The following is a 21413-nucleotide window of genomic DNA, read 5'->3' as shown; positions in this document are numbered from 1 at the left end:
TTATCACAATTCTCATCTGTTTTGATTCAAATCAAAGCCTTAATTAATTGCAATCATTTTAATGAGAAAAAAGATTAAAGGCAAAAAGACAAAAAATAATTGAAAAAATGAGACATAAAATTTTTTGTTTTTACCTTTTTTATTCACAAATCCTTTTTGTTCTAGCCATTAAAGGCAACAAAAAATAACAATGAATATTCCTTCTTTATGTTTTACATTTTTTACCCGACTATAAGAAGAAAATGGAACAAAGAAAAATTGTAAGGGCCAGTTGAAAAAAAAGGAGTGGATAGCACAAAAAAGATGTTGCAAGATTAATTAATAAATCATAACATTTTTGCCTTTGCTTTTATCTCCTTTGGAATTTTGTTTTTATAGCATTGTTTTTGTTCATGTGATTATTCACACTGTATAAAACTTTTTCATTCTTTATGAATGAGGTCAGCATTAAGATAATTGAAAGGAACTTTCCTTAACACTTGTGATAATGAGACTCAACAGAAATTTTTTATTCCTTTATAGCATAATTAATGTGTGATTCATTAAATTTTCATCAAAAGGAGATGAAAATTTTTTATTATAATTTTCTTTCACAAAAAATGTATGTTTCTATATTTTTCTAAATGAGTATGTGCTTTCTATGCTGGATTCTTTTTTTTTTTTTTTTTTTTGAAGAATTCTCTACTCTTTGTGAATTTGAAACCAGCTTTGCAAAAGAGATGAAAACTTTCAATTATTCCTTGAATGTTGCAGACATAACAGGATTGACAGTAAAATACATTGAGGGATTTCATAAATACCATAGGACGAATAAAATAAAGAAACAGAGAAATAGGGAAATGAAATAGATGACGAAAACAGAAAAGTACAAATTGCAATGGAGACTATTTTGCTTATATATTCACATTACGTCACCAACATCATTTTTAATATCCACAATGAAAATTACTTCCTCAAGCGGCAACACCAGAAGCTTGTTTATCGACAAGAATAATTAATTGCAATTTCTCGTTCTTGATAGCCTCAAACAACAAACAGCAGTTGCAAAAGTTGTAGAAACAGCAACAGAAAGTTTATAAACAAAAACTTTGAAATATTTATCTTCAGCACTTTATGGAATTTTCATTTTTCTCCTTTTCTGTTTATTTTTCCTCTTTCTTTTCTGCCTCAGATAGTCAACATAGAAAAAGGGAAAAATTCTTATAAATTGAGCGAGAAAAAGATAATGATTATTTTTTTCAAAAACAAGAACAGAAAAGAATCTTTACAAAAACTTTCATAAATCTTTAAAGAAAATTATCCTCAGAAAGATTTAGAGCAATAAATTACAATGAATTTTATTCGTTCCATTTAAAGTAAATAACAACAACAAATATGTGGAAACAAGCCTTTTATATTTAAAAATGATTTTATCTAGTGCAAAAAAAAACTCATTCAGTAAAATCAGTAAAGAGTCCTGAGGATTTTCTGGGAAATTTCTGTTTTGATTCAAATTTAGGCAAGAACTGTATTTAATCCCTATTTCGCTTTTAATACACTTAGCAACAATTTGTGTTAAATTTTGATGGCTTGCATAGAAGGACCAACACAAAATTCTACAACGCTGCTGTTTTCCCTCTGCCATTTTAAATGCGTTGAATCTCATTCATTACGATAAATCTAAAGAACTTGAGTATTCGTTAGAAATGTTGTATATAAAAATATTAAAAAAAATTATTCCTTCTTCAACTTTTTCTTTTTCTGAAGCTATATAGTTTCATTTCATTATGATGAAAGTTTACCAGAACATCACTTGAAAATTTATTTAAATTTATACAATTAAACAAGAGAAGAATTTTTCAGTTTAAATGAACTTTTAAACTTTTTCGTACATTTTTTTTTGTACGGAAAACAATTTTCATATAAATTAAATTTCAACAAAGTGCAAGAAAAAATTTTATTGCAGGTTGGAACTAAGAGATAACACTTGAGCTGCATTAAACACTACATGAAAATCTCGAGGATATTCTTTTTGAATATTTCATATACCTCAGAGCAAACAGAGTTGAAAACAAGCCAACGAAAATTCAAAATTGTTAATACCGAAAAATCATAACACACATAAGTATACAGCACATTCAAAACACACGGCAGTCATCGATGTTTAGGCAATCTCTTTCACATTGGAAGAGATAAAGCGTATAAACGCTGAAGCTTATGATGGAAATATGCAAAATATTTCAAAAATCCCTTTCCCATCCATACATGTATGCCTAAAAATTTGAATGAAAATCTGCACGATTCATAGAGCAAGAAAAGCATGGATCCAAAAAAACATGAGAAGGAAGAAGCATTAGAGCAGCAATATTAGCATGAATGAATGGAAAATCTCAAAGCGAGGAAATTTGCCGGAAAAAATCTTTTCAATAAATCGACGTTTTTCTTTCTTTTTCCCCTACATTTTTTGTTTCTAAAAATATTTGTCCAAGAAATTTGAATTCGAGTGAAAAAGGCTTTTTTATCCAAAGCGATCAATTTTTATGTATTGAAATAGTAATAATAAAAACGCATTTGTGTAGAAAATCTTTACATTGCTTTAGGTTAGAAATCTTGAATTGAGAGCTTTCTGAAATGAATGGAATTTAAAGATATTTAATTCGTTCAATCATGAATCGAAACCTCAACAATGATTCTGTATATTCTGAACACAATGTATGCGTATGGGTTATATAAATTTATGGGAATTCAATAGAGTTTCAAATTAAATTTTTCATGCTTAAACAGCATTAAACCTTTAAAATTCTTACAAAATATAAAGGTATAAAAATTATTCAAATTATGGATTAAACTTTTGTTTAGACATTTCAAAGGTACCCAAATCACTCCGTCAATTTTTTTTGTGTTTGTATTTCTCCCATATCAAAACATTTAACAAAACCATCAACCATTTCTTTATGCATCAACACTCATCCTGGCATATTTTGCTAAGCTCCATAAGTTATATATACACACCGAAAGGGGCACAAACCACACACAACACAAATTTTTTTCACCATCATCGTTATTTTCTTTTTTTTTTGTATAAAGGAAACAAAAACTAGTACAAAAATGTCTGCAATCAAGTTATGATACGTTATGAACACATGTTCATCATAATTTGTCTCAGACTTTCTTTAGTGAAACTTATAATTCCTTTTAAATTAGAAAAAATGAAATTCATAAATACTAAAAGCTCACGGTCCTTAAGCTTCTTGTATCAACCCACATGATTAAGCTGGCCATTTTTTCCTTTTTGTCCCGGGTTTTTACATGACTGAAAATAATTTTTAGATACATTTTACAAGCTCTTAAAGTAATTTAACTGATTCTTCAAATATACAGCCTAAAGAAATTCCTTGAGGTCTTTTGTATGCCAAAATTATCACATTTTGCAGAAAATGGTGCTAAAAAGTATCATAATGGAAAGAAACTTTTCAACAATCATGTTTTTCAATACATTATGATGACGATAATACTTTAAATATACTTAATGCACACATTCAACCCTTCTACTAAACATAAATTCAATACGTATACATGAATACGTATACATATAGAGGCAATAGAAAAGAATAAAAGGGATTCATGAATGGGAAGAGTAAGTATCTGTTGATGGTCTCGTCCGATGTCATGAAGATCCTTCAAGAGGAATGGCAGAAAATTGAGAGAAATTCGTGTGGAAAATTTAAAGCCCATCATGTGAGAAATTGCCAAAATCATTCTTATATATGATCATGGATATAAATCTAAGTAATGGAGTACTGTGTGTCACAATTTATGAAATATATACACATCTACACATGCACTTACTTGAACAATAAATAAATAGAGAGGAATGTATTGTGGAAAAAAATTTCTTTCTCAATCGAGGATTTTTTAAAGGAAGGAATAAAAGTACATAATACGATGTTGAAGAAAGATTCATTCCATTCTCGAACAAAGACTTTTTCTCTCCTTTTATAAGAAATAAATAAAGTTGAGATTTTAACGTTAGTACCTCATATATATATTTTTTTTTCACATTGGAAACGACTTTACAAGAAATAAATTCGGAAGTGCTTTCTCCTCTCTCTTTTTTCTGCAAACGCTTTTCTGGTTTATTTCTATTATGTACAAAAAAATCCCAGAAACGATACACTTATGATACGTTTTCTTAGCGTTAAATTTAGCACAATAATCTTGGGGAATATGAAAAGCTTTAAAAATAAAAATACTCGAAGAAGAAAGCAAAATTAATGAGCAATTAGGGGAGTAACTGAAATGGGTTATTAAATAACATTACCGAGTCTATTTTCAAAGCAGTTCATTAACGAAATTTAAAGTCGTATAAAGATCATTTTGTAGGTTTCTCTTATCTACTGCGTCATCAGAGTTAAGCTCTTACATGAGTAAATTTAATCTTTTATTGTATGAAAAATTATTTGAAAAGTGTTTGACAGTAATCTCAAAAAATGAGTTAATTTTATGAATACCTATAAAAGATAAAGTTTTGGGTATTATACCTTAGATTATTTTGAAAAAGGAAATAATAATAATACATTCTGTTTAACATAGTAAAAGCATTAATTTTTGATAAATTTATATTAATCCAAATAAATTTTATAATCCTACAAAGTTTGGTTCTGTTTGATGCAATTAACAATTTAAAAGGTTTCAATTTAATAAAAATTTCAAAGTATTTTGATTCTACTTCATGTTCAACAATTTTAAAATTCATGCTATATCCAGAATATTTACATTCTAAGTACCAGATTAGAAAAGCTAGAAGTTTTTTAATGGAAATTTTTGTTTATTAAATGAAGATGAAGCGAAAAACAAAATGAAAAGAAAATAATTACCCTTCAACTTGTCAATTTTTGTTCGTTATGGAAGCTCAAGAAATATGTTCAGCTGTCATAAATATTTACCAGTTTACGCTTAACTCATTTTCTGTTTCAAAAGTTTTCTGCTTTTTGAATGAGTTTAAAAAAATAATGACTAATGAAAGGAAAATAATGGAAAATAATTTTTGCGGACTGAAAATTTCCATTGTGTACTTTTGTATTAGCATTCGAGATATGATGAATGATTATTCAAAATATTGACTTTTGAATGGCTGTAGCTAAATAAAGCTACAAACAGTGAGTGCTACTAAATTTTTATCAGAATCTATTTTATTTTATGTCTTTAGGACATTTACTCATTGGATTAAAGTAAATTACTTTTTTGGAACAAAACCCGAGCGACTCAAATGGAGAAGGCTTCGCCACGGAATTGACAGACATATGGACAAAGGTTTAACGGAGCCTTCTTCATTTGTGTTGCTAGGTTAATAAATTTATTAAACCACCATTTCTAAAATTGGGTCTATAGAAATCATATAAAAAACGTCATATAGTGAATATTGATTTCACCTATGCTATATGATACTTTTACACGCAAATGCTTGAAAATAATTGATATCATTCTACTATTACATTTGGTATCACTTTCAATTCATCAAATTTGGAATTTATTGCGATGATATACAAAAGATAGACATTTTTTTGTTATATGACTATCTAATCGTAACAATAATATCAATGAAGATACAATGATACGATATAGAATGTCGAATGACAATTATTATTATAATAAACCACGAATATATTTATATTGTGATTTTGTTATTAGAAATGCAATAAAACTCGTTCTACATCCATTTACAATGATATCATCATTTTGAAAGATTTAATAATCTCATTAATTTTTTTATCGTTCATCTATTTCATTATAATATGATTCAATGTTCATCGTTTTATGCTTTTAACAAAATGAATAGAAATGTCATTATTTGCTTTTAATGCATTTGAGTCAATTGAAAAAAAAAACTGTAAATATAAAAAAATACTGTGTCATTTTGTCATTTGCTAATGTTAGGTAAGGTTTCGAAATGCGCGAAAAATAGAAAATGTTTTAAACTTTTCAATTTATATAATACTGTGATTTGCAGTGTGCTTCACATACTTTTCCTGTGCTCTATGTGGCAATTAAATTTGAAAGAAAAGAAATGAGAAATGTGAAAAAAGAAAATTCGATAATTGCTTTCCATTCTTTTCACTTTAGCTTCTTATGTATATCCATCTAAAACGTCGAAGCTGGTTTACACAATTCTCGACGATCTCATTATCAGATCCACTCAAAAGCCCACTCAATACCACTCACTTGACATTTTTCTTTTTTACTCTGTCTCTTGGTCTCACTTTGCCTCCATTTTCTTTCCTTTATTTTCTTCAATGCTCCATAGCATGCATACTTGCTTGCTAAAGATTACATTCAATAAATAATAATGAGAATTTTTTTTCTTTTCTTGCTTAAAATGATAGTAAAAGATAATTGAAAAGTCTCTTGATGCTGCAAATTATCATTCAAGATATCTGCAAAGTTAATGAAATTTTAAATTTTTAAACAAGAGCACGGAGCCTCAATGAAAATATTCAATAATTTTTATATCCACAACAAGAAAGTTTAATGTTGTTGTTTAGACAGAGCAAAAATATAGATGAGATCAAAATATTTTGGATATTTTCAGCAACATTCAAAAACAGTTCTCATTGGCCTTGAAAAGGTGAAAATAAAATCAATAAAAGTTTATTTTATTACAAACAAACCTTTTTTGTCTTTTATAAAAATAATCGGCATTCAATAAAATTGGAAAGAGTTTTAAGCACTTGAAAAGAAAAAAATCCATTTTAAAACCTTTATTCACGAATTTCTTTGATTTTCTTCAGCTTCAATGTTATAGAATTACAATCGTCTCATTGAAGAATAAGACAAATTAGCTTTGTTATGAGATTTAAAATTATATAAGCTCCAATAAAAATTCATCTTACGATTCATTTATTCAATCAATTCTGCTAAGAGGAAACTGCAAAATGATACAAATAAAAGCTTTTTTTTCTCTTATAAGCAGCTTGATAGATCAGGAAATAGAAAGCAACACAAATGGGTACAAGAGGGAAAACAATGGAAGGAGGAAGAAAATAAAAATAACTTTAATCTATAACGAGCCTAACAAGCCTTAAAAATAAGGAGCAAAAAAGGAAACCATCTCCTTTATCAAAAATACTCCGAGTGCCAATTTATTTTTCCTTATCGCTTCAGCATACATATATATGCCGAGTATGAGAGAGAGAGAAGAGAAAAGGAAAGAGAAATAAAAGAAGGAAAACAGAATAGGCAAAATAACATGAAAGCCCTTAAAACGTTTGCCTGCTAAATTGACGCTATCCGACAAAAATAAAAGGCACAAAGCTGAAGCTTCTTTTTTCTCACTGCTGCTGCTGCTGCCACATTTCCTCAATACTTGTGTATATTTGTAACAAATTAAATTATTTCTGGTGTTTCCTCATTTTTCAAAAAATAAAAAGAAGCATCACGTTGAAGGAAGCGTGAAGAACGAGAAGAAGAAGCAACAACAAACATGAAAAATTATAACAAGCGGCTACAAATCGAGTTGATATAATCATGAGGAAGAAGTGAGTTAAGCAGCGAGAGAAAAATAAGAAAGAATGAATGGTGATGGTTGCAAACCCAAAAACGGAGCGGTCTGCCCATTTGTTATCCTCAACAATTCCTTAACAAATTCATATTATTTTTCTGTTGGACAACACACAGCAATTCGTTCAGACGCTTTTATTTCTTCATACGTCACAACGTAACAAGGCAACAAAATTTAGAAGCACTAAAAAAAAATATTAAAATTTGCGATTATAGCGCATTTTTATGTCAAAATTAAAAATAATTTAAAAGCCATTTTTTTGTTTTCTAGAAGCAGTGCTGCTGTCGTCATAAATTCTATGTAGTATAATTTTTATGAACAAAAATTGGTAATATTTTACGCTTGACTTATGGACAGCTAGAAATTTATGAACATAAAAACGTTTATCTTTATTATTACGTGCTAGAATAGGCTCGAAAATGGCAAGGAAAGTATGAATAAAAAAATAATAAAATAAATTTTTTGTTGTTGTTGTTTTGTGGCACACACAAGGCCGGGGCCTTAAAAAGAAAGCCAACAAAATGGAAAATAATAATTTTATTCCTGAATATTCAAAAGGAAAGGCAATAAAAAGTTATTGTTGTATAAAAACCCCTTTCTCTTTCATTATTCCAGTATAGGACATGAAAAAGAATTGTAAGAAGAAGAATGCGGAACGAGGTGAAATGAAATGTGATTAAAACATCTGTTTTTTTAGTCTGTATAGAAAATGAAAAGTTTTCTGGTATTTGATGTGGTCATGGTTAATACTTCACTTGCTTTTTACCAAAGCTCTTACTTTTCGGTTTTTCAATATTACAGAAGAGTCTATTCAGACCCAATCCACATATTGATATTTGATCTTTTGAGAATTTAATATAAAATTTCTCAAATATTATTTTTTTCCTTAGCTCCAATAGCATAAGAAAATGAGCAAACTAGAGAAAATCCGAAAAGAACATGAAAAAAGTAAAACAAGTTCTAACCAACCAGCAGAACAGAAATAAGGAGAAATGTAAACATACTTGTACAAAACCAGAAATGAAAATATAAAACGAAAAAAAAAATTATTTTGATAATTTTCCACTAACCTTTTATGGTTCCGCAGCCTTTCTCCTTCCTCTGCCTAACGAGTGGGTGATACAATTTAACTTGACTTGCTTTCCGAGGCCGAAAATTTATTGTTATTTTGCTGTTGTTAATATTTTATTTTATTCTTCTTTCTAATTTTCTCCAAATTTTTGTTTAATCAGCACAAAATTTTCCACTTTCTGTTTATTTTCTTCCTTTTCCACTTTTTTATGATTTTTTTTTTTTTTTGTGAATGCTTTTAGTTTAATTTATTTATTTACTTTTTGTGTTATTCTTTAATTTACTTTTCACTTCACTCAGATCTGAAACAAAAACCAGAGAAAGAAAAGGCAAAAAAGGCGTATATTAATTAATGATTAATTCAAAAACTGTATGGGTTTAAGCAAATTTTAAATTAATAATTATAGTCATTGCAAATTCAAAGGTAAATAAAAGTTTTGTACTGAAATTAATGCTAATGCATTCAAATGAGAAGAAAATTTGAAAAATACTGAATTCAAAATCAAAAAAAAAATGCCTACTATGGTAAAATGTTATAACATTTTCAACTTTACCATCAACAATAAAAATTTAATTCTATTTTATATTGAAATTAAAATTATTATAATATTTGATTATAAAGGATTGTTAATCGGGTATCATTAAAAAAAATTGTAAAAATTCCCATTGATAAGGAATTATTTAAATATTGAATGAAATTTTGTCGATATACACAGGAATGAAATTTATATTAAATCATATGCGGTCAATTAAATTATTTCCATGAATTTCGCAATAAAATAATTTGAAACTTTTCTTGCATAAGCAGCTTTAATGTGATACAATAAATAATATGGAGAAATTGCTCTCATCTCTATTTCGTTTTCATGCTTCCTTCATGGTATGTTATTTTTTATGTATAGTATTAAGAATGCGTAGAGATTCTCTACTTTTTGCTTACATAAACAGGCAATCCTACACAGAAAAGAGGATGAGTAAAAGCTCAAGTCGAAATGCTTTTGATATATGGCATGGGAAAGAAAATTACTGGAATTTATTATCTGACGATGCTTTGCAAGTGTTTCGCAAATAAATTATTCTCATTCCGATTTTTCCATTCTTTTCATTTACACTGCCACCATTCACCTCCAGCTCTTTATTCGACTTTCTAATTTTCACAATTAAAATCAAGTACTTTTTTATCAGTTGAAAATGTAAAAAAGGAAATTGAGTGTTGTGTGAGGAAATGAGGGAAAGTCTTTTGCCTTTCAGCAACTTTTTGTTCTCTTTTCTCTTTATCTGTTTTAAAATCAAATTTATTCTACCTCTGTTAAAGTGAAAATGACGCATTTATCTGCTAATAATAAATATAAAAAGACAAAGTGCCGATGCAAAAGAAAGTATGTATTTTAAAAAGTTTGACAAATTCGCTTGGCAAAAAATTTTCACTTCAATTCGCGATTTTTTTGCCCTTAGTAAAACTTTCTTTTTTTGAAAAGTACAAGAAGAACATTCTTTATAGAACAAGAAAAGAAAAATCGTAACCGTTAGCGTCAGACTGTATTATAATTGCATAAGTATACATCTATAAAGTTTTTATCTGTTCGTGGATTTTCATCTCTTTTATTTTTAACAACGAGAATAAAAAGAATGAACAAGAAAAAATGGCAAATTTTCGTTTGTTATTTATTTCCTATACCTACTTTGTTTGTTGCTGAACGGCAAAAAAAAGCTATCAAAGAAACAAAAAAAAATGATGGTACAGAATGAAGGAAATGTAAATTTGGAATACAAGAATTTTTTCCAACTTAAATGTAATGACATAAGAAGCCTCAAGAAGAAGTTTTGGTATTTCAGATTATTATCGTCTTTATTATTTCAAAGCTTGTTAAAATAAGATAGCTTTGATGCTAAACGAAATTGTTTTTCATCATAATTATTGAATTTCATAAGAAATTTTCTTCCCACCAAGATGTCGAAAATAAACACTTGAATGATTATCGATGGTTTTGATAACATAGATTTTTGTTTTCGATTATTTTATTCTTAGAGTAGCATTTAAAATCGACGATGAACTCTCATCAGTTCAATGATTAACTTTTTCCAAATAAATGCATTACGTATTTCTTAATAAAATTAATGAGATGAAGAATTTTCATAGCAACAAGCAAGCAAGACAAAAACCTCAGACGTTTAAAGTCTTCGAAGTAAATTTAATAACAAGAAAATTCGAAAGAAGTGAAAAAATACCTGAAAATTTGTTTCACGAGTTTTCATGGTTAAAGAATGATTTTAATTGAGTTTTTTACATGAAGGATTTTCTTAAAGAGTTTTCCTTTCTTCTTTTTGGCGCAAAAAAGATATATTGCCTTTAAGTGAAATCTGGAGCAACGTGTGTGTATGCTTTAATTAGAATTATTTATGATAATTAATTTTTTTTTATATCTGGTTGCATATTAATGAGAGTTGCTTTAATTTGAGGTAAAGGAGGATTTTATAATCTCAAAGGTGAACTTTTACAACACTTTAAAAATATATTTTAAAAACCAATTCGAATTTGAGAAATGAAAACTTCTTGATGACTTTATTTTAAAGTTTGTGTAAAGGGAATTTTCGAGTTTTTAAAACTATTCATAAAATATATTTTTCATTTCTTTAATTTATGATCAAAACCACTAGGAGATGAAAAATTTATTTTCATTTCATATTCATCCCGGATGGAGAAAAGAATTATGGAGATAAAGTTTATGTTTATAATTTTTGATGATTCAAACTTATGTCGCAACAAATTATTTTCTATTGAATTACTCGCAGCAGAATATTTTAGTTTCTTTACATTGATCTGACAAATGGTACAAAATAGAAAAGAAATTTTATGTTATGATTACAACATAAACTTATTGACAGTTTTACAGTGTCGTATTATCAATAAATATAAATTTTTTGTGCGTATAGTCTGACTTGTCTTTATTTCTCCTCTTTTTATTTCCACTCTTATTTCACTGTTGCTGTTGATGTTTACTACTGCTTACACACATTTGATTTGATTTTTATTTTTATTTTGTTACTCTCTGTCGTCACTTGTTACTCGTTATTGACAATCATGAAAATCATTTTCTTCTTTCTTTCCTTTTCATTTTATTTCTGAGTTTGTTTATACTTCATCTGACATTTAGTGTCCAATTTCAATATTTTTCATGTTTTATTATATACGTATAGATTGATTATATGATTTTCTTCTTTTTCTGCAACATTTAACAATCATTCTACTCATTTTTCCTTAGCAATTAATTTATCTTGAGATCAAATTTCATTTTAATATTTTCATGGATAATCTTTAAGAAAAGTATTAAAGTTTAGAATTTATTTTCAAACCAAATTTCAGAAAACTAAATTCTTTCAATTTATAGAATTAAATTTTCAACATGTGATTAAACTATTTTCAATTTTTCAACTTATAAATCCTTATAAAATATTTAAATAAAAGATAAATAAATTTCTTACAATCAGTTTTGTTTGCTTTCCATTATTTACTTAGTTTTAACTTCTATTCAATTTCACCACAAAAACTAATAACAAGTTTGTATTAGCTAAACGATTAGGACCAATTAAACACTATCAACTCTCATAAATCTTTGTTAACTTTTAAATTGTTTCGAATTTCAAATTGTGACAATGAACAAATATTTTGTTAAACTTTATTCAAATTTTGGAGAAAGATCAGAAAGTTTTGTAATTTTTGCAAGCACTTGACAATTGTAATTTTTTTTACTCAATCAAAATTAACACCAAAATCATTTTTATTTAACCATTTTATCCTTTTTCACATTATTTCACCTCGAAAAAAACTTAAAATAATTTCACTAATTTTACTCATTTAATTTTGCCGCATACAAAACAGAAATAAATCTCACATAAATTTTCTTTCGCGATTATAAATTTTTACTTTTCTCCATTACGAACGATATCCAAGACGGAATGGAAAACCATCCACCGCATATATGAGAAATTGCTTTTAAAGAACAACCGAAATGAGAAAATTTCTTTTCAATAAATTTTTCCTTCGTTCTTGAAAAATGTAAAAAAAAATCCGCACGCACACGACCGAACACGACAAATGTTTATGTAGAACTGAGAAAGAAAACAGACAATTTGCGAAGCGGCATAGAAGAAATATTTTCGAACATACCAGTTGATTCATTTTCGGCTTCTTTCTAATACAACTTCGTGACATGTTCGGGAGTTGCGGCGCATTTTCTATCGAGTGTATATCGTCATATACAGTATATATTCAGTGCTTATCACATGAAATATATTTTTCCCTTGAAATTGCATTCTTTGACTTTTTGTTCTTTTTTCGAAATTCTTCGTGTGAGATTGCGTGATGATTTCAATAGCAAATAGGGGAAGAAATGTTTATAAATGAATAAAGCGCTTAATGCGGAGACTAGCTGAAATAAATGTCATTTAAGAATTTTTTTCTTATCAATGTTTCTCTTATACTATATGTGCATAAAACATAAAAAGCACCTGTCAACATTTCTTTTTTATTAAAAACGAGAGAAAATTTTCTTCCAGCAAAAGAAGCGCGCGCGATATGAGAAGATGATTAATTGACTGATGTCGCGCATTGTAGGAGCAAATTGGAATAGGAGACTTCATTATACACACACCTGAAACGAAATGGTATGAGTAACTTAATAGCAAACAATGTGAATATCTCATTACGGCTAAATGTTACTGAAATCACAGTCATTTTCTGTGAGTGCAGCCGATGTCACCATGCTGATAATGATTTCGTGTTTGCAGTCAATTTTTCAACATATTTCTTCTTGTTATGCTACGACTACAGCAAAACTACAACCCATATGTTGATGTTTGTAAAATAAATACTTTAAGGCTCATGAGGATAATGACTATGGCACATGGAAATTATTTTGGTTTGGAGCTTAAATAATTTTTACTTAAAATATTTTTCATAAACATAGATTTATTGTTTGCATAGTTTTCGGTCTTGAACAATAATTCATATTATTGTGGCATAACTTATTTTCACCATGTCCATATCATGGATTTTAAAAATGCTTGTATACATAATGAAATTTTCTCATTAAAAAATTGTAGATGGAGTAAAATTAAAAGAATCATGAATCGCAATCATAAATTTTCTGCCCTGTTGCCTGTAATATCATTATCATCAACAAATGCAAGCCTATATACGCTTGTATGTAAAGGACTTACTTTTATGGAAAGTACATTTTCCATTCAAAACAACAAAACTTGTACATTTTCTCTCTGCTTTCCGTAATGCGTTAAATTTCCTTTCATGTGTTACCACTATGTACTATACTATAGCAAGTATTAATGTAAGTTGCGTCATGATAACCTCATTAAAACATTTCGTAATTAATCTTTCAACAGGGATGTATTAATCAGGGTGTAAATGGGTGCTACGAGTGTACTATTAAAAAAAAAGAATCCAACAATTTTATTCCATCACCTACAAGGCTGTGATTACCTTATTAACGTTTTTATATGCCTGAGTACACTTTTTTTCCACTCTCCAACAGTTTTTACACTTTTGAGCTTTTTAAGAGTATTTCATACCACCTTCATTAGGAGGGAACTTTTACGTCAACACATAAGCCTTCAGTTATGAGGCACACAGCTCGTTATTCAATTATAAATAATCTTCATGAACATGCAATTAAAAAATGTATAGGTTTTAATGAAATAACTAAGCTTGGTTACATTTTTTAATGTTGTTTGGAATTTTAAAGTAGAAGTTGATGCTCTGATGTGTAAGAAGAGGAAGGAGAAATGGAGATTGAAATGAATAATTTTTTCTCGTAAACTAGGATAGAATGAAGGAAAACTTTTGATTCAATCTTAAAAGCATAAAAGTCAAAATGGGTTTTTAATTAATGTTGACTTTCATACGCCAATCACAATTTACATCATGCCTTAATCCAAGAATTTAACATGTTAAGTCCTAAATAAATATTACAAATCATTTGGAATCACGTAAAATAATACATAGTAATCTTGTTAACTTAGAAAAGTAGAATTAATTTATAGCAGCAATATAAGGTCGCGATTCGTAAAATGTAAAAGAAAACGTATTAAAGAAATTGTCACATAATCTACATCAAGATGTGGTAGCATGAAATTTATAAACATTTTAATCGATGCAAAGTGTAACAGCAACAACAATATTATAAGCAATCCAAAATGGGTGTTTTGAACTCTACATTTTCAGCATGCACATTTTCTAAAGTAGTTCAAATGGTTGGCCATATAAATTAATGCAATACGATTGAAGAAAGCTATTAGAAAAATGGAGATAAAATTTATAATCAACTTGCACGTAACTCGAACACAAAAATGTTAAATTTATTTATAATTTTTGCAGAGCTAACCAACGCTCTCAAGATACTAATTAATTAAGATTTTTTTATCTCACTCTCTCATTCATTTGCTGATTCATTTTACTTTACAATGTAACGCAATGTTGACATTTCGACAGAAGGAAGCGCATTTAGATTTGAACATGTGGACCGAAATATTTATTTTCTTAGTTCATCACAACCTTAATTGATTAAGTAATTTAAAATAGCTCAACAAATTATATCCAATTTATTATCAAGTAAAATTTTATAAACAAGAACGAATATGATATAAATTCCATAAATAATAATTCTTGTTTACATTTTTTCTTTGCTCCACTTTAAGGTTCACTCTTTTTCCCATCGAGAGTTGTTTTCTATTTACATAAAAAAACATCAGAAAAAAAATATACATAAACTATAGTTTCTATAGCTATATAGTTACAGAAGCATATGAAAAATCGAGAAAAATGAACTCATAACTCATAAAGAAAGAAGAGAAAATGATGACAGTCCTGTGATGATTGACTCACAAAGTACTGCTTATGAGGAGTGGCAGATTTTCATATTTCTTTATAATTTCGCTTTTCATTCATCCTCTTCTTTTCATCCATTTATAAAATTTATAAAACAAACAAATTAAGCTGCAAAGATGAACTCAACGTGTAATATAAATAAAAGTGAAAAATCTTTTTCATTGAAATTAATTAATGTGCTTATAATTTTGTGCCTAATGAAGCATTAAATCCTCTTGAAAAATTGACAAAACTTTTTGGAATTACGTTGAAATATCATTGAATTAGGTTTTTTCTTCATTTGAAGCAGTGTCGGGCAATCATATTTTACTGCAGCACTTGTTAATAAGCCTCCACACGACGTAGCACTTAAGTTGCCCACCACTAAGTTCAAAAAATCATTTTTTTGCCACAGATTATGTTATTTTCATATAATGAATATTTCAAGTTTGCCAAAAAAAAACATATGAAAATTATAAAAGTTTAATAAACCTGTTAAAGGTCAGAAAAGGGCAAAAACCATTACATGATAAAGTACCAAAGGTCAATAGAAGTGTGGTGAGTGAAGCAAATAAATACAATTATGTATTCAAATCTAATCGAACTAATGGTAATTAAATATCTGTACATAAAAGAGATAGATCCGGTATATAATGTATGCACATGCAGTCGTAGACGAATGTTTGCTAAAAGCTTTATAATTTATGCTATCAAGTTGAAACTTTTTCACTTCATCTTCTTTATTTAAAATGCAAAAAAATGAACATATGTATATAATGACGTTGGATATAAATTTCAATTTATATCTAAACATTAGAGATTCTGTTTTTTTTTTTTTATAAACTTTAAAAACTAATAAAAATCTTTCTCAGTCATCAACATTCAATATAACGTATTTCAATTCATTGTTAAAAGTTTTACAGTAATAATATTCTGGACTCTCTGACAAAATTTGCATACTGAATATTTCTTTAAAAACTGACAAACTTTTCCATTTTTCAATAATATAAAATAATTTCACACAAATGAAGCTGTTATAAAGAGCAGAGCTGAGTTTAGAAAAATGTATTTAATGGATGCTGTGAATAAAAAAAATGAAGTAGTAATGATGTAGTAAAAAAACTGCTTGCAGCACATTTCACACAGTTATAGATTATAAAGTGCCGAGCGTGTTATGATAAACTTTATTCTTCTCTTTCGATTCTTTACAGTCATAAAATTCTCTTATTTTCCTGAAAATGCTTGAGCGTGGTGCATATGCACTGGTGCTGAAAACAAGAGTTTGAGGAACATAAAATTAATTTATGGTAATTGCTTTCATATTATACTTTTAAGGTCGTGACATGTTAATCTTTAGTTAAGTCTTTGTGATGTAATTGCATAAAAAATAAACTTTAACTTCAATAATCTATGGTAAATTTATTAAAAGTCAATTAACTCTACTATAAATTTTAAAAAATCTAACATGGTATTTTTTTAAAATTTTATTATCCTGAAACAGTATGAAAGGCATAAGGAGTATTGTTAATAAACCCATGACCATTGATAAATTGTTCAGCATGAAACTAATCAACTATAAAACATCATGCAGCGTGCCAATGCACTCTAAAGCACTATAACCAAGAAGTATGTGAATTCAATTTTGTTTAAAAATTTATAAACCCGTATGATGCCGATGACCACGGTATGATATAGTTAAAAAGTAAAAAGGAGGAATTTAATGGCGCGCCACAGTAAGAAATATTCAATGAGTATGAGAAAATAATGTACATATATATGATAATAACAATAACAATACGGTTGCATGCTCTCACATATATGTGGTAATATATAAGTGAATGAATCCTTGAAAGCAACAGCAGGCAACTCTCGAAAAAGCAACAACTTCTTTGCAAGCTTTAAAATTACGGCTTGTTTTCCTCCACCTCACTCTGTGCTATGTGTCGCCCCAAAAATATTTTCCGTGTACATTTTTTTCTCTCACTTAATTCACAGCATATCGTCAACAACACAACAAGTAACGAGACAGAGATGGAAGTTGAAAAAATTCAAGCCGAATAAGTGAGAAGAAGATGTAAAATTTAACACAGGGGTTGTGGTATGCGATAAATATTGTGGTATGACACAAATTTCAACATTTTTTTCTTCCTTCTACACTTTACATGATCTCTGCATATGTACAATTTTAAAAGCTATAACTCTATATATGTAGGATGTCGTGGCATGTGAGTCGAAAGAAGCAATAAATTTCTGTACGTAATTAGTTAATTATTAAATAAACAACAGTTGATTTTACTCTCTTGTTTACTTTAGCTTTACAATTTAAAGAGACAATCTCAAGTATATCTCAGGATTTCATATTTCAAAGTATGTATAAACCAAAATTATTTTTTGTAATCAAGGAATTTAAATATATTTTCCATCATTTAATGAAGAGTTGTATAGCTTTTAATTAAGGACTTCATATTAATAATATTACATTATTTTGCAATTCAAAAACATTTCATACATTATTTCTACAAATCCCAAAAGGCATCTTAATAAACGCACGATGTGCGGAAAGGGTAACAAACTTTTCATTCTTCTTTTCATATATGAAATTTTTATGCTTCAAAAATCATGCCACTGCGATCTCACAGCGACACTTGTCAGATTTATTATTGTGCGGTATAATTACGTTATACTTTATTGTGTTTTTATTCCACAAAGATACGTAATGTATTGGATACAACAAAAAATGCTTAACAGAGGAAGGAATAAACATAACAACACCAAGAGGCGGCTTAATTTTAAATTATTCTCGTCAACACACAATCAAGTGGTAAACGAAATATGTTGAAGGTGGAAAATTGGAAGGAATGTTATAAAAAATGCTAAATAAGTCGCCTGAAAACCTTCTGTTGACTTTTCTGTTTTCACCTTCTAGGTATTGAAACAGCAAGCATTTAAAAGTTATGTAAGGAATGTCGTTGACTAAAAGGGGTTCGTAAATTTTTATTTTTTCTGTATTAAAGCAAATATATTTTCAGTGAAATAAGACTTAAGTGTAGGAAGAACCTTTAAATTCCATTTTTTGTGTACATCATCTCATGAAGCTATTGTTGATGTAGGCTACATGTGAAAGAAACAACCCCTTATTACTAAATATAGTGTAATAGGTAATAAAATAAAATCTCTTTGTGCTTCATAAACATTAACATTTTCTCGCTAATATGATAATCATTCATTATGGCTTTCATGCTACATATGTAGGCAAATGTGCTATGCTAGAATTTATATGTGTATACATATTTTAACATGCTCACGCTATAGTTAGCCTGCAACTTGTGTTCTTATTAACAAATGCCCCTAACCCATTCTTCTCACATAAAAATTATTATGTGATTAAAGGCGATTCAAGCACTATTTAACATTTATTTTAGTCATGACTTCATTAAAACTTTTTGATAACATTTATTTCCAGTATTATCGGACTGTTTATGATGTGGGTCTATTTTCTGAAGAAAATATTGTATTATTAGCATATATTTGATATTTATCAAGCCAGTCTTCTATTTTGATACTTAGACTTTATGCTTCTATGTTGAATTTTCCTCACTTGATATAAAATGTATAAATGTTTTATTACAGTAGAGAATTTTATTTGTACTATGAAATTATTGATTACACTAAGCTGCACATTTTCCGCATCTAATTGTTAATTTCTCTTCTGTTGGTCATAAAATGAATAATTTACATTTATTATGTTATTATACACTGAAACTTAATCTGACATGTCTTAAAAGAAGTTCAAACATATAACAAGACTTATCAAGTTACTCCATTTATGTACTATATGACCAATTATCTATTAGATTCATTCCATCTGAAGTGCTCAATTATAAAGTTTGGTTTTTAGAGACAGAACTTTCTATAAAACATCCTTATAGATATTTAAATTAGAATTATATTGATCAACTAGGAAAGTACTCCAAATAGCAATATTGACGATAAAATTCAATGATGCATTCATAAAAATTCAAACAGCTTAAGAATTCAAATATAAGATTTGCAAAAATATTCAATATAACATTTCAGATGATTCAATATTCATCATCTTCATATCATTCATTCATTCATTCGTCATGCATACTTAATCTTATAAGCAAACATATAAGTTTGTGTTGTATTTGATTTTATGAGAAAATGGAATTCAATGAGGAAAATTATATGGAATATGAGAAGTAATAGAGAAGAAGAAATATGAAGAGAATATAATTAGACATTGCATTGAAATAGATTTTACTTACTCGAATGACTCCTATAGCATGAGCAATTTTATGATTTTTAATGTCAAAGAAAGAAGAATTTTCCATGTGGGTTTGAAAATGGGTACAGAAAAATCTTTAGAATTCAGAAAATTTGTTTTAATGAAATATTTATGCGCTTTTTGTTGCTCATGAATATTCAGTGAAGGGTTTTGATTTATATACGTATTTATATCCACAAATATGAGATATAAATATTTCAAATTCGGAATAAAAATTAGAATTTTTTAAATCGAAACTATTTTTGTTAATTTTCCGATGCATTTTTCCTGGAAATGAAGCAATGAATAACTGCAATTGCAAGGAAACTCATGTAGAATTCTATATTCACTTATTTTTAAAACCTTACATATATGTGGTAGAAGTGTAGTGGGTTTCAATCATGTGGAAATAAATTTAACATGACATAAAAAAATAAAATAAAAAAAAGCGAGGAAGACTTCCCAAAAATAAAGAAACAAAAAACAGAATTTAAAGAAGGAAATATTTCCACACCATAAATCAAATAACCATAAAAAGTCATTGTCGTGTTATTATTAATTTCTGTCACATTGTATAATAATTTATATCAGTCAATGCAGTCAGTGTCATTTCATTCTCATCTCAAGTGTCTGTCTCATCATCATGACCCCTCAAACAGAGAATAAAAATAAAGACATAAAAATTGGAATGACACAAGAGCTGTATACAAAATATCATCAGTGTGCAATCCCATAAATAGAATAGAATTGCTGATGAGTTTTAGAATTTTTTTTTTTTTTTTTGTTTATAACGACTTATTGCCCTTCCTAGTTCATTCAATGCCTTGTTTTATTTCACACTAGAATGGAACAAAACAAATAATTAAAAAAGATATATTTTCTTAAATATAAAAATCTTCCATCTGGTCTCTCATGATCATTCATTTATTTGCTCAGAATGGATGTGTATTTTCATATTCATTAATGTTTGAAACACACTTCATGTACATCTATTGCGATGAATAGAAAAAACACTTTGCGTTATATTAATGTTGTTCTTCTATCCAAAAACCGACCATATTCTAACTCTCTAAGTTAATTTATTTACTTTCCCTTTCACTTGATCATAAAAGTCATCTGAAATATTCATTAATCACGCAAAGGAAATTTGACTTTTATATTGAAATTAAAATAATTTTTAAATTGAATTAGTTCCATGTACAAATCATTGTATTCAAAATAGACCAATTTAATTTCTTGGAATTCAATATTTTACAATTCTTTATTACTAATTTCCTATTTGAATTGGGTACAAAAGATTTTTTTTCATTTACCACACATTGCATGATTTCATTAAAGGTACCTCCTTATTTTCTAATTGCTGAAAATTTTTAAAAACTTTTATTTAATTTTTATTTGTCATTGTGTCCTTTGAATTTATATTTAATTAGTACAGTCAATTTTAAGGGAAGGAGAATTTTCGGAAGGATACATACTGTTTAGATTTATTCATTATTTATAGACAATACATGCGCATCCAATTTTTCTTCCAAAATTTATACTTATTTATGTTTTAAAAATTAATGATGCGGATAGGCAAACCAATAATTTGAGGATTTTTAAAAAACACACACAGTAAAAATAGAATTATGTGTATG

The 21413-nt window shown here is 27.9% G+C and overlaps 1 protein-coding gene across 5 annotated transcripts in view; it reads right to left on the bottom strand.

Moving 5' to 3' along the window:
* LOC139088442 (protein amalgam) overlaps nt 1-12698 on the bottom strand; it is a 122930-nt gene extending 110232 nt beyond the window's left edge. For all 5 annotated transcript variants that reach the window (XM_070637663.1, XM_070637662.1, XM_070637665.1 and 2 more), the window contains exons 1-2: nt 12092-12698; nt 8608-8910 (exon numbers count right to left, since the gene is read on the bottom strand). The gene's annotated coding sequence lies outside the window, so the exon portion shown is untranslated. The remainder of the gene's footprint in view (nt 1-8607; nt 8911-12091) is intronic.
* Between the last annotated feature and the right edge of the window lie 8715 nt (nt 12699-21413).

The sequence above is a fragment of the Chironomus tepperi genome, unplaced genomic scaffold, assembly GCF_022539635.2.
Source record: "Chironomus tepperi strain 1889 unplaced genomic scaffold, CSIRO-AGI_Ctep_v1 contig_163, whole genome shotgun sequence".
Taxonomy (NCBI): domain Eukaryota; kingdom Metazoa; phylum Arthropoda; class Insecta; order Diptera; family Chironomidae; genus Chironomus; species Chironomus tepperi.
The sequence above is the reverse complement of the archived record's forward strand: the minus strand, read 5'-3'. Positions and strand labels throughout refer to the sequence as shown.